The 13,475-nt window shown below is 36.9% G+C and overlaps 1 pseudogene across 1 annotated transcript; it reads left to right on the top strand.

Moving 5' to 3' along the window:
- Positions 1 to 8,726: 8,726 nt before the first annotated feature.
- Positions 8,727 to 11,869, top strand: LOC110773535 (DNA mismatch repair protein MSH6-like; annotated as a pseudogene). The gene is made up of 9 exons (XR_015837181.1): positions 8,727 to 9,105; positions 9,197 to 9,250; positions 9,392 to 9,466; positions 9,727 to 9,795; positions 9,946 to 10,029; positions 10,193 to 10,387; positions 10,888 to 11,367; positions 11,432 to 11,581; positions 11,626 to 11,869. The product of XR_015837181.1 is annotated as a DNA mismatch repair protein MSH6-like (transcript).
- The last annotated feature ends 1,606 nt before the right edge of the window (positions 11,870 to 13,475 follow it).

Here is a 13,475-nt window from a genome sequence, read left to right as displayed (position 1 = left end):
TGTGTTTAGGTTGGTAGCTGAAAGCAAGAACGTGAAGGAGTAATTGCATCCCTCTACTACTTCCAAAGGTCTGCCTACAAAAGAAAAGAAGATGCAAGACAACTATGAAGTGGTAAATCTCATAGTTGTCAAGTAGCTGGGAGCTATTGTGTTCAAAGGGAGGTTATCTCACCTAGGGAGGAAGAGAGAGAGGGCAATCAGTTCAAGAGTGAGCTGAGTTGGGTCTTGAGTGTTTAGACACCAAAGGAGGGAAACACCAAGGGTTGTGAGAGTGATCACAAGTGCATCAAAGTGTTGAGTGTTCGGTTCATTTTTACACATGATTTTTCATGTTATTCACCCACTATTTTGAGTTAGTTCTTGACATTTTATAGCTTTTTACTTCCTTTTTGTGTTTTCTTAGATTTTGCCTTGGTTGGGATGAAAATGAGCTAAAAGTGCATTATTAGTTATAAATTCTGTTTTTGTTCATTTTCGTAGGTCAACTTCTTGGCCTGGGATCAACATGCTCTGTTGCTCGGATGAGGTCATGATCTTCATGAGACTTGTTCCAATGGATGTTAACTACAACATATCCAAATTTGAGCTTCATTGGACAAGTATTGCCTATCCAACCAATCCATCATGTTACCACAGTTCTGGAAATCCGGATTTGGCCAGCTTTTACCTCCCTTGTGTCATCTTAACTTCTTGTTACCATAACTCTTGGTAACAAGGAATTACATTTGTAAAATAGATATTTTCTGAGCTTTTGGCATCTTTGTGAAGTCAAAGCTCCATCATGGCAAGGGGACAATGGGCTAAGGCTTTATCAAAGGTGGTAGTTTTATATTAAAAGGTAAAAGCTGGAAAGGAGGAGAGAGGGAGGAGAAGTCAAAATTGCAATCTGATATTGGGAGCCTTTTGATCGTGGGAAATCAGGCTATTCCACATTCTACACAACTTGAGAGCAGCTTTTGGGGAGCTAAGAGCAAGGAAGGAGAAGGAGGTGCAGCCAAGGAAGAAAGGAGAAGACTTCCACCATTGAAGACTTCAAGCTTTCATCATTTCCAAATCTGTAAACTCCTTCTAGTTATATTTCGAGTTTGTATTTGGAATAAGTATGAGCAACTAAACTCCATAGCTAGGGCTTAGGTTGAAGCCCTAAACATGATTACCTTATTGTTTTGATGCTTGAGTGTATGAATTTCTAGATGTTGTTGATGAACCCCATTCACTAATTGAATTTTATGATATGTGTTTGCTTCCTTTGCTTAATCACCTTAGGTTGTATGCATGTAGCTAAAGTTGAGAAGTTGTGTAAGATAACCAAGAACACAATTTCTAATTAGCAACAAATGATTGAACTTGTTTAAGTGAGCATCATGTGAATTGGTTTCTTGACAACAATTGATGAATTCCAATTCACCAAATTAATCTATCCTTGATGTGTGTTTTCCTTGATTGATTACCTTTGAAAGCATGCTTCTTGAGGTTGTTGGGATTATGTGTATCTTCATGTTTTCCTAAGCAATAGATGGATGGAGTAAGAACCATCCATGTGAATTGGTTTCTTGAATACCTAATGTAAACACCATGCTATTAGGGTTCTTGTGATGTTCATATTCTCTTTGAACTTAATGGGTTTTCCTTGCAATCGAATTGAAGTACGAACCATACCTAGGTTCGGTTATGAGGAGGGCACAAGTATTGTAGCACGAACCATGCACTTTACGTATATTAGAGAGAATCAATGCGTCTTGAGCCACGACCCATGGTCTTGATTGCGAACATCTTCATCAATACATTTAGAGTTCATCACTTGAGTATCCATGAACATGGGTAGAATTGTTTAGGGTGGATTCCGAAACCCTAGTGTTTGTTACATTTTAATTTCACATTTTGATAATTCATCTCTGCCATTCACATTTAAATTCAAAGTCCATTTACTTTCATGCAATAGAAATAGGTCACTTGAACCAAATCAAAAAAACCCCCCCAATGTGTGTGTGAGTTGCGTGTTTGACACGTTTTGTGTCTTTGTCACTGAATTTTGTTTGTTTCCGTAATTGTTTTGGACTTTTGGTCCGCGTTGTGTTCTTGCATTTTCTGTGCTGATTCCAACCGTATAAAGAATGTGAATTTTGGATAAACGGTTGGAAAGTTATAGGTCAAAAACTGGACAGAGGTCGAAACTGAAAAACAGAGAAACGAATCTGTCCAAATGGTGATAAACGGGTGATAGAAAGTGCTGTTTGTGTTTTTCTTTGTTTTCTTGTGTTGTTTCATTTCTTTTATCTTCCTTACTTCATTTTTAGTTTCCAATTTGTATTGTGTTTGTGTGTTGTGTAAAATTAGTGTTCTTTACGTACTCAAATTAGAACTTATAGGAAACCGACAAGTTCTTCGTGGGATCGACCTCGTACTTACATAATCTATACTTCATTAGATTCGTGCACTTGCGGGTATTTTTAATTGGTTGTTTGCACATTAATTTGTGTCCTTTTAGGAATGCAACATTGAGCAAGGGGCGAGAGAGAAAAGAGAGCTTGGGAGAGAATAGAGTTCTAAGGGGGTTTCTTTGTAAACCAAAGTTGTAACTTATTCTTTCATTAGTGAATTTCTCAAGGGGATCACCAAGAGGATGTAGGCAATTGCTGAACCTCTATAAATTCTTGTGTCACTTTGTGCTTGGTTGGTTTCTCAAGTGTGTGTGTGTGATTCATCCATCATTGTGTGTGTCACAAAGTCCATCAACAACAAGATCATTAGGGGAGTGAGTGAAAGTGCTTGTCCATTTTCACAACATAGACTAGTACACAGACACACACTTGAGCTCATAATTGTATGACCTTGATTGTGACCAGGTTGGTTTGAAACTTGTTCTCCATATGGCCCTCTGATTTGTCAAATTTACATTAATCCTTATGTGTTGTGATTGGAGTGTGCACTTCCAGTCTCCTTGGATTATTCTATGTTGTGACTTATGATTTCTTGTTTTTACCCATATAGTTGTTTTACTTGAGGTAATTTCAATAAAGTTTTGCTTAACTTTTGATTTCTGGAACAGGTGATTCACAAAGTGATGAATACTTTGCATTCAGGAGTCAAGAATCAACCGTCAGCATTATATATATGTTCTTCCAAATGCAATCAAATGTAATATTACTCAGAAGTATTGATGATTACTTTCTGGAATATTTGTTAATTTCCTTTTAGTCCGTGTTGGAATATAAATTTACTATTACTGTGGGAACTTTGTTTTCTGTCACAATTACTCATATATAAATCCTTCAAGCAAAGGACCCACTAGTGTAGTAGTTTGGAGTACTTACTTTATTGAGCAAGGTCTTGGGTTCGAGTCCTAGCATTCGTATAGTGTGTGTGAGTTTAATAAACTATCGTCCCTCCCAATAAAAAAGGTTCTTTAAAAAAAACCCCTTATGTTCTATCTGAGTTTTTTTTTTTTTGGCAACTTTGATAACAAATTCCATTCTTTTTCAAATTTTTGTCTTTGGTTTTAGAATGCGCCTTACTATGAGAACGAATTACCCACTATTTGATTCATATATTCTCTTTGGCTACTTAAATTTGATTATATATATATATATTGAAGTTGGGTAATATTCTTATGCCTAAAAAAATTGCTGAGTACATGATGAAAGATGACGAATTCAATCTCCAGGGGAGAGGGACCAGACTATTTCAGCCCAAAGTTCACAATAAGGGGGATGCAAATGTGTTTTTTTCTCCAATGGCGGGATGGATGTAAACTTGAAGATGTAAATCCGATTTTTTTTGCATTTATTCGTATATATATATTTTTTCAATCGATGCTAAACCACCACAAATTTGTATCTCAAATCAAAGATATATATATATATATATAGTCAAAAATGTTATTGTCGACTTGGTGCTTGCATTAACTGTTGTACACGTTTCTCTTCTCCATTACCCTTCAAATAAAAAAGAAAACATTTTATCAGTAATATGGAAAACCGAAATGGTAAGCTGCGCCTGCGATGCCATCTTCAGAATTGGAATATGAAAAGAATTCACTGGAACAACAAATACAACAATCAATAATAAATAAGCCAAAATAAAATCATAAGTTTGTTGCAATAACTGTTGTGCACAAGTCTTCTTCTCCATTAGCCTTGAAGTAAAAAAAATTTGACCAAAAAGAAATTAAAAAAAACATTTTATCAATTATGGAAAAATAAAAATGATAGCTATGATGAAATTACCATAACTGCACTTTGAACACTGAAACACCAAAATACAACAATCAATAATAAGCCAAAGAGTGGTGCTAAACGAACCCTAAAATTAACTGAGTACATCCTAATCACTACTACAAATATGGCTACTATCCACTGATTATCTAGATACAATTTTATAAAAGTGTCTTGTGAATTTTTTTTTGGAAACTAATTCACCCACCATGTCTATTAAAGATATTTGGGATAGACAATAGTGTGTATTACAACAAAGTGATTTTCATTATTTTCCTTTAATATTTGGGACTTTTTATCGGTCTCAACTTGTCAAAGGAAGCTGCAGCCCATTTGGCTCCACACACAAATAACACAAACAAGCTTAGCTGGCACCCTATACAAGATTGCATTTTCATATTTTATGAGCAGGGCAGTGATTAACCTGTTTTGCTTCATTACCAGTTTATCATTGTCTCTGGTGTGCAGATCCTAGCTTAAAAGGTGTCCCTGTATGATGAAGGGAAAAGAGACTACTTTCATTTGGAAAGGTGTCTCTCTCTTTTTCTCATTCTTTCTTTTCTTTTTCAAGGGTACTTCAGTCTTGGATATTCAACACCGTTCCTCCTATTGGGTGCATCTTATATGTATCTGTCCTTGGCTGCAGTGATTTCCGTGGGTGAAGAGATAGTGACTCTGGGACTGCCATCAGGAATCTGCCTCTGGTTTTTGTCTTCACCGGTTCAGGAAATGGTGCATTGCTTATTGTTGGTTTGTAGGGGAAACAAAGTGATGTTAATTTGAGGAGGTGTGAAGAGGTGAACAACAAAGTGATTTTATTTATTCTACAATAGATGGGTACAAGGCTTTATACAACACTAGGCTTATTGGCCTTCAGCAACTAGAAATTTTTACTAGGCTTATTGGCCTTTTTCACTCTTTGGTGTCTATTTGGCCTTTTCTCTCTCTTTCTCATCTATTTATACACTCAAGTTGCCGCCATTGTCCAAGTCGGTGGCTTGGCTTCTTCTCATAGCCACTACATTATAATATTATTACTTTATTACAAGATTTTTATTAAGAATTTTCTAGGAGCTTACAACAATTATTAAAGCTTAACTTTGGTAGACTTTTCTTGAGTTTTCTAATTTTTTCTAGATTTTTCTATATTCTTCAAGTGTGTATTAATTTTAACACTTATAAATCTCCTCTCATGAGACCATCAACATTTCTGCAAGTGCAACTCAAGAACAAATTTTTTGACATTGTATAGGTGGATTGCAGAGTTCAAATGTCTCTTAGTGTACTTATTTACATTTTTTTTTAACTCGATATTGATTTTTAAAGTTCCTATGCAGAGCACCATTTTTTAAGTATCAGTCAGTTCGCATGATGCAGGATTTTACTATTACTTATGAAAACAAAATTCTGGTATCATAATAGCTCTGATGTAACTATATTTCCTGTACTTTCTTCTGGCTCACAAGAGGTTTTAAGCTTCTTCCTCAATGCTCATACTTTTGTGGATCCTAGCAGACTTCCAGAAGCGCGCCGCTATACTATTATTTTGAAAAACCGTAGTAAAGCCGCTCGGCTATACTATTTTCATTATTTAAAAAATCCGGGTATAGCCGCATGGCTATACTATTTATTCAGAGTCAAGAGGAACGCCTAGCGCCCAGTTTGCCACGTGCTAAAAATAGTGTAGCCGAGCGGCTATACTATCCCGCCCAGCAGCCGGTCAAAATAGTATAGCCGCGCGGCTATACTATTTTTGTTATTAAAAAATAAGGGTATAGCCGGGCGGCTATACTATTTATTTTTGTTTAAAAAGGACCTGCCTGGCGCCTAACGCCTAGGGTTTCATTGTACAAAGCAACATAACATTTGGCGTCTCGAAAATAAATAGCATATCATAACATTGATTCTCAGAATAAACAGAAGCTGCTTGCTCACGAGCTCATAAAACTACAAGGTTATTACTACTAATCAGAATTCTGGTACGGCCTTGCTGCTACCAAAGCATGACCTTGTATTTCTCTGTGTTTTTTCTTTTCTCATTTTTAAGCCCAAAAAAACAGTAAAATTTATTTAAAAAAACCATTAGAAATGTCCCAAAGAGACAAGAGGGGCCCTCTACTCAACAACATGATTCTTCTTGTGAAAAAGCCGAAGTTATACTCCATTTTCTATGTTCTCCTAAAATGACCAGTGGGGTCTTCCACTCAAATTAAGTAACAGAATGATCTTTCACCAAAAAAGCTGAACTGCCCTAAAAAAAACTCTCGTCTTGCTCTTTTTCCACTTTGGCAAGAATACCATACTAAACTACGTGGGAACAATAATATCACAAACATTTTTCTTGATTTCCCCCACACCCCATTTATCATAACTTGTATATAAATGTTTTAGAAAGCATGCAAAAGTTTCAACACACTCAAACACGACATGCAGCCATACACAAACACTTGGCTACTCTTTGCTCACAGCCAGCCTTAACATAAATACGTAAGAGACTCAGAGAAGAGAGAAGAATAGAATGACTAGCGCAGGAGTTGCTGGGATGATGTTTCAGTGTGTGTTTGAAGGAAGCCTGTCAATGCGGGACTCTGACATTGAGCGAAGGCCTTACCATAAGAACTGCAGTTGCGCTCTCCACAGGTCCGAGGGGGATGTTTGCTCCAATGCTTGTCAAAGGAACATTTCCTTTCCCAAGAAACAGTTATGGAGTGACGGTTCCTTGTGCATGCAGGCAGCGGCTTCTTCCAGATTCTCTTCTCCTCTCGTAGACGACATGTCCACGTCCACAGGAAACAGAGGAAGTGTGAATGGGGTTCATAATTCTGCCTTGTCACATAGACAATAGACAGAGGTTTTCAGAGGCTAGCTCGATTATACGGTGATTACCGGTGAGTTAGAAGAAATTGAAAGGTTAGTTAGGAAGTGAGAAGCAATTTTAATTGTGAAGTTTCTCATGATCTTATTCCTGCTCCACCACTAGTACTCAAACATCAAATTGATTTTGAGGAAATATAGGTGCTTTGTGGGGTTAGTTTCTTGATTTCTTCTACCTTCATCCAAGTGTAAATTCTACTGAGTACATATTCCTCCTATAATTAAACATTATTTTCACCTTTCTTCAATACAACTGAAAATACCAGTTATGTGTTGGGCTTTTAGCCCCAAAAAAATAAAACAAAAAATACCAGTTAAAATAGCAGCCCATAAGTGAAACACAGCGTTTCACTAACCCTATCTTCACCTTTTTTTGGACGAACCCTACCCTCAATTATCTCTCATCTCTGCGCCTCCATCACCTCTCATCTCTCAGCCTTCATTTCTCTGCCAACATCATCTCCTCTTGCGCGCCCTTGAAATAAGGTGAGCCCAGCAGCAGCTACGAAGAAAAGTTCAAAGATACCTTTGTCGCCGCCACTGGTTGGGTCGAGAAGAGTAGAGAAGCAGCCACCGGACCCGCCCAGGCGGCCTAGGCGGGCGCCCAAGCGCCGCCTAACTCCCTGGCGCCTACCCCTAACATTTAGGGTGGTGTTCTCCCGCCTACCGCCTAGGAGCGCCTAGGAGCCGCCTAGGCGGCCGCCTAGCACCTAGGCGCCGCCTAGGTCGATTTTTCAGAGTTTCTTCTTCTTCTTCTCTTTCTTCTGTTTTTGTGGTGTGGGGGGTTGAAGAGATAAGAAAACATGAAAAAAGGGCATGAAAGATGAAGAAAAATTAATAAAATAAAAACAAAAAATTATTTGGCCAAGAGTGTACTATGTATGAGCCCTAATCATACCAAGAGTCTACTATGTATGAGCCCTAATCATACCAAGAGTGTTATATTGAATCTAGAAAGAATGGCTTCAAAGGAAAAACGCATCAGTTGGCCAGACTTACAGTAAAAAGGGAGTGAAGTGAAGACATGTGAAAGAGAATGGGGCATCAAGCTAACAACACCCTTCTTGGCATGGAGGCTCTCATCTTGCATTGCTTGCATGTGAAAGAGAATGGGGCATCAAGCTAACAACACCCTTCTTGGCATGGAGGCTCTCATCTTGCATTGCATGAGAGAGAAAATTATAGACAAAGAGCACATAGATGCAATGCAGCCACACCATGCACCTTGCAAATCAATAATGAAGTGAAAATGGAGATTGGGAGTTTTGAACCCCAAAGCAACTGACAATATCACCAACCTAAGTCTGCGGAAAATACAAGATACATATACATGACAGTCCTACTTTATATGCGAACTAACTGTAAAATTTTAAAGTGTAACTTGGCAGTCCACCCCACTTTGTGCCTGTTTTATTTGGCAGTTGCGAACAAGCTACTGGTAATTGCTATGTCTAATGGCAATCTGTTAATTGCCATTTTAAGTTGTTAGTTTTACATTTTAAACTTGTTGTATGGCTACAGCCCACATATAATTCTATGCTGATGCCCTATGGGCTTCTGTCACTTTGGGTCTTTCTGGTATAGCAGTCTCTGTGTAGTTTGGCTGGTGTCTTTGTTTTTTAAGTCTGTTTTTGTTGTTCGTTTGGCTTGTGGATGCCTTATCCACTTGTGTGTTCCTTTTCGATTCTTTCAATAAATTTCGTTTCTATTCAAAAAATATATAATTCTATGCTGACAACTTTAGTCAGTCACTGTATCTCTGTTTTGCCTATGACTATTGATGAAAGGAGAACTTTTACTACATTAGTATGCGCAGATCTGAATTTATTGCTCTTTTTTGGGAGGCATTTAGAAAATGTTTACGTGGAATCCCAATTTCATAAATGTTTTGCTCAACTGCTTTGGTCTGGAAACAGAGAGCGTAGGGATGCCAAAAAATGATGTCCTGGAGATGCAAAGTATGATCCAAGAACTCTACTTACCTCCTGATTTCTTAAAGAGTTTATCAGGTGGCCTGGTAATTGCTTTTAGATAGATAAGTGGCCTATAGGGTTTGGAGCACTTTACCATCATGAACACTATTAATCTAGTCATGTGTTAATATTCAGAGACAATGGTGGGAGTTTAAGTCAAAGCACATGGACAGAGTTCTCTTTTAAAAGGTATGTTCATCCTTTACAGTAGCCAAGTAATGTTATATATATTATTTGGATTAAAAATATATATATGTTATATAATGCCACACAAACTTTCAGGGTCATTACTGCAGTCAAGTGATGAATATCTGATTTTTGTTTGAGCAGATGGGCAAATTTTATGAACTTTTTGAAATGGATGCACACACAGGAGCAAAAGAACTTGGTCTGCAATATATGAAGGTAATCTATCTTCAAATTCTGTCTTGGTGTTGGCTGTTGTGTGTGAGCACTTAACACTATCTTTCTTTTCTCATTTTATCTTGACTGTATAATGGTTGGATAAAATTCATTTTATAGGTCAAAAGAAGAAAATAAAAGATACAAGCTGTTCTCTTCTGAATTTGAAATTTTCTGATATTTTTTAGCAGCATTACTTTGGATACATCCATTGTGTTTCCTATTTGTTTTTTGTTTTGTAATTTTTCTTTGACTAATATTAGGGTGAACAACCCCACTGTGGATTCCCAGAGAAGAATTTCTCGATGAATGTGGAGAAACTGGCTAGGAAGGTTGGCTTTATTCTTGTCATTTTCTCTGAAGATATCTTTTTTTACTCTAATTCGTTGAAGTTAAACATCTAATATCCATTAGAAGTATATTTCTTAATCGCCGGGGGGGGGGGGGAGGAGAGATTAATTTAATCTGCCTTGACTGAGCAGGGGTATCGAGTTCTTGTTATAGAGCAGACAGAAACACCTGAACAGATGGAGCTTCGTCGCAAAGAGGATGGCTCTAAAGATAAGGTATGCTCATTTGACCTGTCAATATATATACTTGAATGTTTGTCATCTGATTTATTTGATATCTTATATTTTAATTCTTAGCACTGCACTTTGTAATTTCATATCCATATTGAAGCTACTCATAAAAGGTACTATGAACTTCTGACTTCACCTTTGTCTATAGGTTGTGAAACGTGAAATATGTGCAGTGGTTACAAAAGGAACTCTAACTGAGGGAGAGATGCTGTCAGCAAACCCTGATGCTTCTTATCTAATGGCAGTGACTGAAAACTCTCAGAATGTGGCAAACCAAAATACAGAGCGAATTTTTGGGGTTTGTGTAGTTGATGTTACTACCAGCCGAGTCATTCTCGGGCAGGTGTGAGTCTGGTAGAACATCTCGTTCATCCTTTTCTCATAGTTTTCATTCTCATAATTGTACAGACATATATGCACACATAAAGCATACAGTTGTTCCACGAACTGGGTGGGACTCATCACTCATCAAAGCAGTGGGGAGAGGGAGGGCAGAGGGGGTTCTTTGTAACTGCTAAGCATAATTAGTGAAATTGTGTGCCTCTTATGAACGTAAAAGGTCTGGTAGCGTGATTTTCTGGTGCCTGCTGGAATCAGTGGCTGTCTACATTTCCATTAAATTTTAACTGTTTGAGTTTGAGGACATATATGATCAGCAGTACAAGTTGTGACATTGTTACTCCTAATTTCCATTTTACAACAAACAAGTTTTTTCATGCTATGTTTTGCAGTGCTTTAGTGAATCAAATGTTTGTACGTCTGTGTTTTTTACTAGTATGGCTTTACTGAACTAAATGTTATGTATGGATGTGTTTTTTACTAGTATTGTTTTCCCTTTAACAGTTTGGAGATGATTTAGAGTGCAGTGCCTCGTCTTGTCTCTTGTCCGAGCTGAGGCCCGTGGAAATTATAAAACCTGTAAAACTTCTTGGTCCTGAAACAGAGAAAGTACAGCTAAGGCATACAAGAAGTCCACTAGTCAATGAGTTAGTCCCACTTTTAGAATTCTGGGATGCTGAGAGAACTGCTCAGGAAATCAGACGTATCTACAGGTGCACCGTTGATCAATTGGTTTCTGGTTCTCCAAAGACATCCAACTTACATGCTAATGATTCTCATTTGGAAGAAGATGACTTGGGCTGCCTGCAAGATGTGTTGTCAGAGCTTATGAGAACAGGTGAGAATGGCATCTGTGCACTTTCAGCTCTTGGAGGCGTTCTTTTTTATTTAAAGCAGGCTTTTCTGGATGAGACATTACTTCGATTTGCAAAACTCGAGTTACCTTGAGATTTTTGAGAACAGCAGAAATGGAGACTCTTCAGGGTAACCTTCTTTAAATTATCTTACACATGTCTTTAATTTTTCTCATTCTAATCTCAATTCTTAGGTAATTTATTACTCTTGAAGGACAATATATGCACAATTACCACTGTGTTACCGGATTTGGGAAGCGATTGCTTAAAACATGGCTTGCAAGACCTCTATATCATGTAGAGTTGATAAAGGAACGCCAGGATGCTGTTGCAAGTCTTCTCTAGTAGGTAAGCTTGGAATGACCAGTTGATTTTATTATCACTACAGTAAACTTATGCTTATAGGGAACTTACCGATGGCTCCAGAGAATGATTTACAGTAACTGAATGTGACTGAATGCAGTAAAGCTTGCGGGAGGAATGCTAATAAGGTTGTTTTATACGAGGATGCTGCTAAAAAACAGCTTCAGGAGTTTATTTCAGCTTTGCACGGTTGTGAACTAATGGTTCAGACATGTTGTTCTCTTGGAGTCATCTTGGAGCATGTTGAATCCTAACTTCATCATTTGCTTACACCGGGTATTATTTGATTTTTGTGTTTTTATTTCTATCATTTAAAAAGATCTTTTTTGTCATCTTATAAATTGGTTTTGGCATGTGCATATATCTTTTCATCGTTTTAAAAATCTTGGCATCTTATTGTCATTGTTTTGCAGGTCAAGGTGGCGGTTCCAGGATTCAAAAGCCGATTGGGCAAAACTTACATACTAAACTCCATGATACGATGAATTTCATTAATAAACATAAAAAGATACACATAGTCGGGGGGATATAATGAGTCTCACCCTCAAATGCATCTTTATCTATAAATTAAAGTTCAACAAATACAAAACCAAAACTAAAACCAAAAGTAAATGCAATGCAATACAAAACAACACTATTCAAATTCGTTTTTCTCTTAGGATTCCGATTGTGATCCGACATAATAAAAGATAGCCTATGAATAATATGTAGAAAGAATTTTAATCAAACATACCAACAAAAAATCAAACAAATTCTCATAATAACATCTCAACAATACCAAACCAAAAATTATAATTCATCCATAATTAAACCCTAAAATACTCAATTTTAACAAAATCCCAAATCAAAGCCCTAGAATAATTCAGCCCTAAACCTATAATTAAAGATATATAGCAAAGGAGAGAATGAGAATAATACTTGTTGCTGACAAAAGGAGAGGAGAAGATGTTGTTGCCAAGTTGCCCACCCAAAATAATAGAAGATTTAGCCAATAGAGGGAGAATTTGACCCAAAAAAAAATAAGGGGGAAGAAACTTGCTGTGGTCGAGTAGCAAAGAGAGAGAGAGAGAGAGAGAGAGAGAGAGAGAGAGAGAGACAAGAAGTCTAATAGCCAAAAGAGAAGGAGAGAGAATATATGGGATCACCTGGATAGGCAACATATGTGTAGCGTATGCTTTTAATTTTTATTATTATTTTGAGATAGACACATTTTAAGGATGCCTCTGATTGGGTACAAGGCAATAGTTCAGGTCGTATAATACCTCATGAAGGAGTTGATATTGAATATGTCTCTTGCTGGGGAAATAATAAGGTGCAACTAATTAGTTTTTAGTTTAATACAAGTTTGCTGACATGGATTTATTAAAATCATTAGATTAATTTATTGGTTTGCATTTTTTTAAATACGTGTAAATACACCGATGCTAAAAATGCAGAGGCTCAGGATCCCCATATTACACATGTATGCCCTCCCAATAAAGTTACCATTTTTGCATGCATCCATTAATTAGAAAACAAAGTAGCAAGAAAGATAAGGGAGTGGTCATGACCAATTGTTAGTGGAGATGATCTTTTCAATTTGTCAATTAGGAACCTAAATTTTTTTCCTAATGTAGAAAAAGAAATAGCGCTCAGTCAAAATCAAAATGAAAAGCTACACTTAATATCAAATCAAATTTATCCGGCTTCCTATGAAAAGCTACACTTTACTTTTTTTAAGAAGAAAAAAAAAAAAAGAAGAATAATTTATCGAAATTTACCTTTACTTCTTTTTATTGGATTTAAAAAAATAATAATTAACAATTAGAAGAGTGCAAAAAAGGCAAAAATAGTAAATAATTAAAAGGAAAGCAAAATAGAGTGCAAAAAAGGTTT

Source organism: Prunus avium, chromosome 7, assembly GCF_965620075.1.
Source record: "Prunus avium chromosome 7, drPruAviu1.hap1.1, whole genome shotgun sequence".
Classification (NCBI taxonomy): Eukaryota; Viridiplantae; Streptophyta; class Magnoliopsida; order Rosales; family Rosaceae; genus Prunus; species Prunus avium.
The sequence above is the reverse complement of the archived record's forward strand: the minus strand, read 5'-3'. Positions and strand labels throughout refer to the sequence as shown.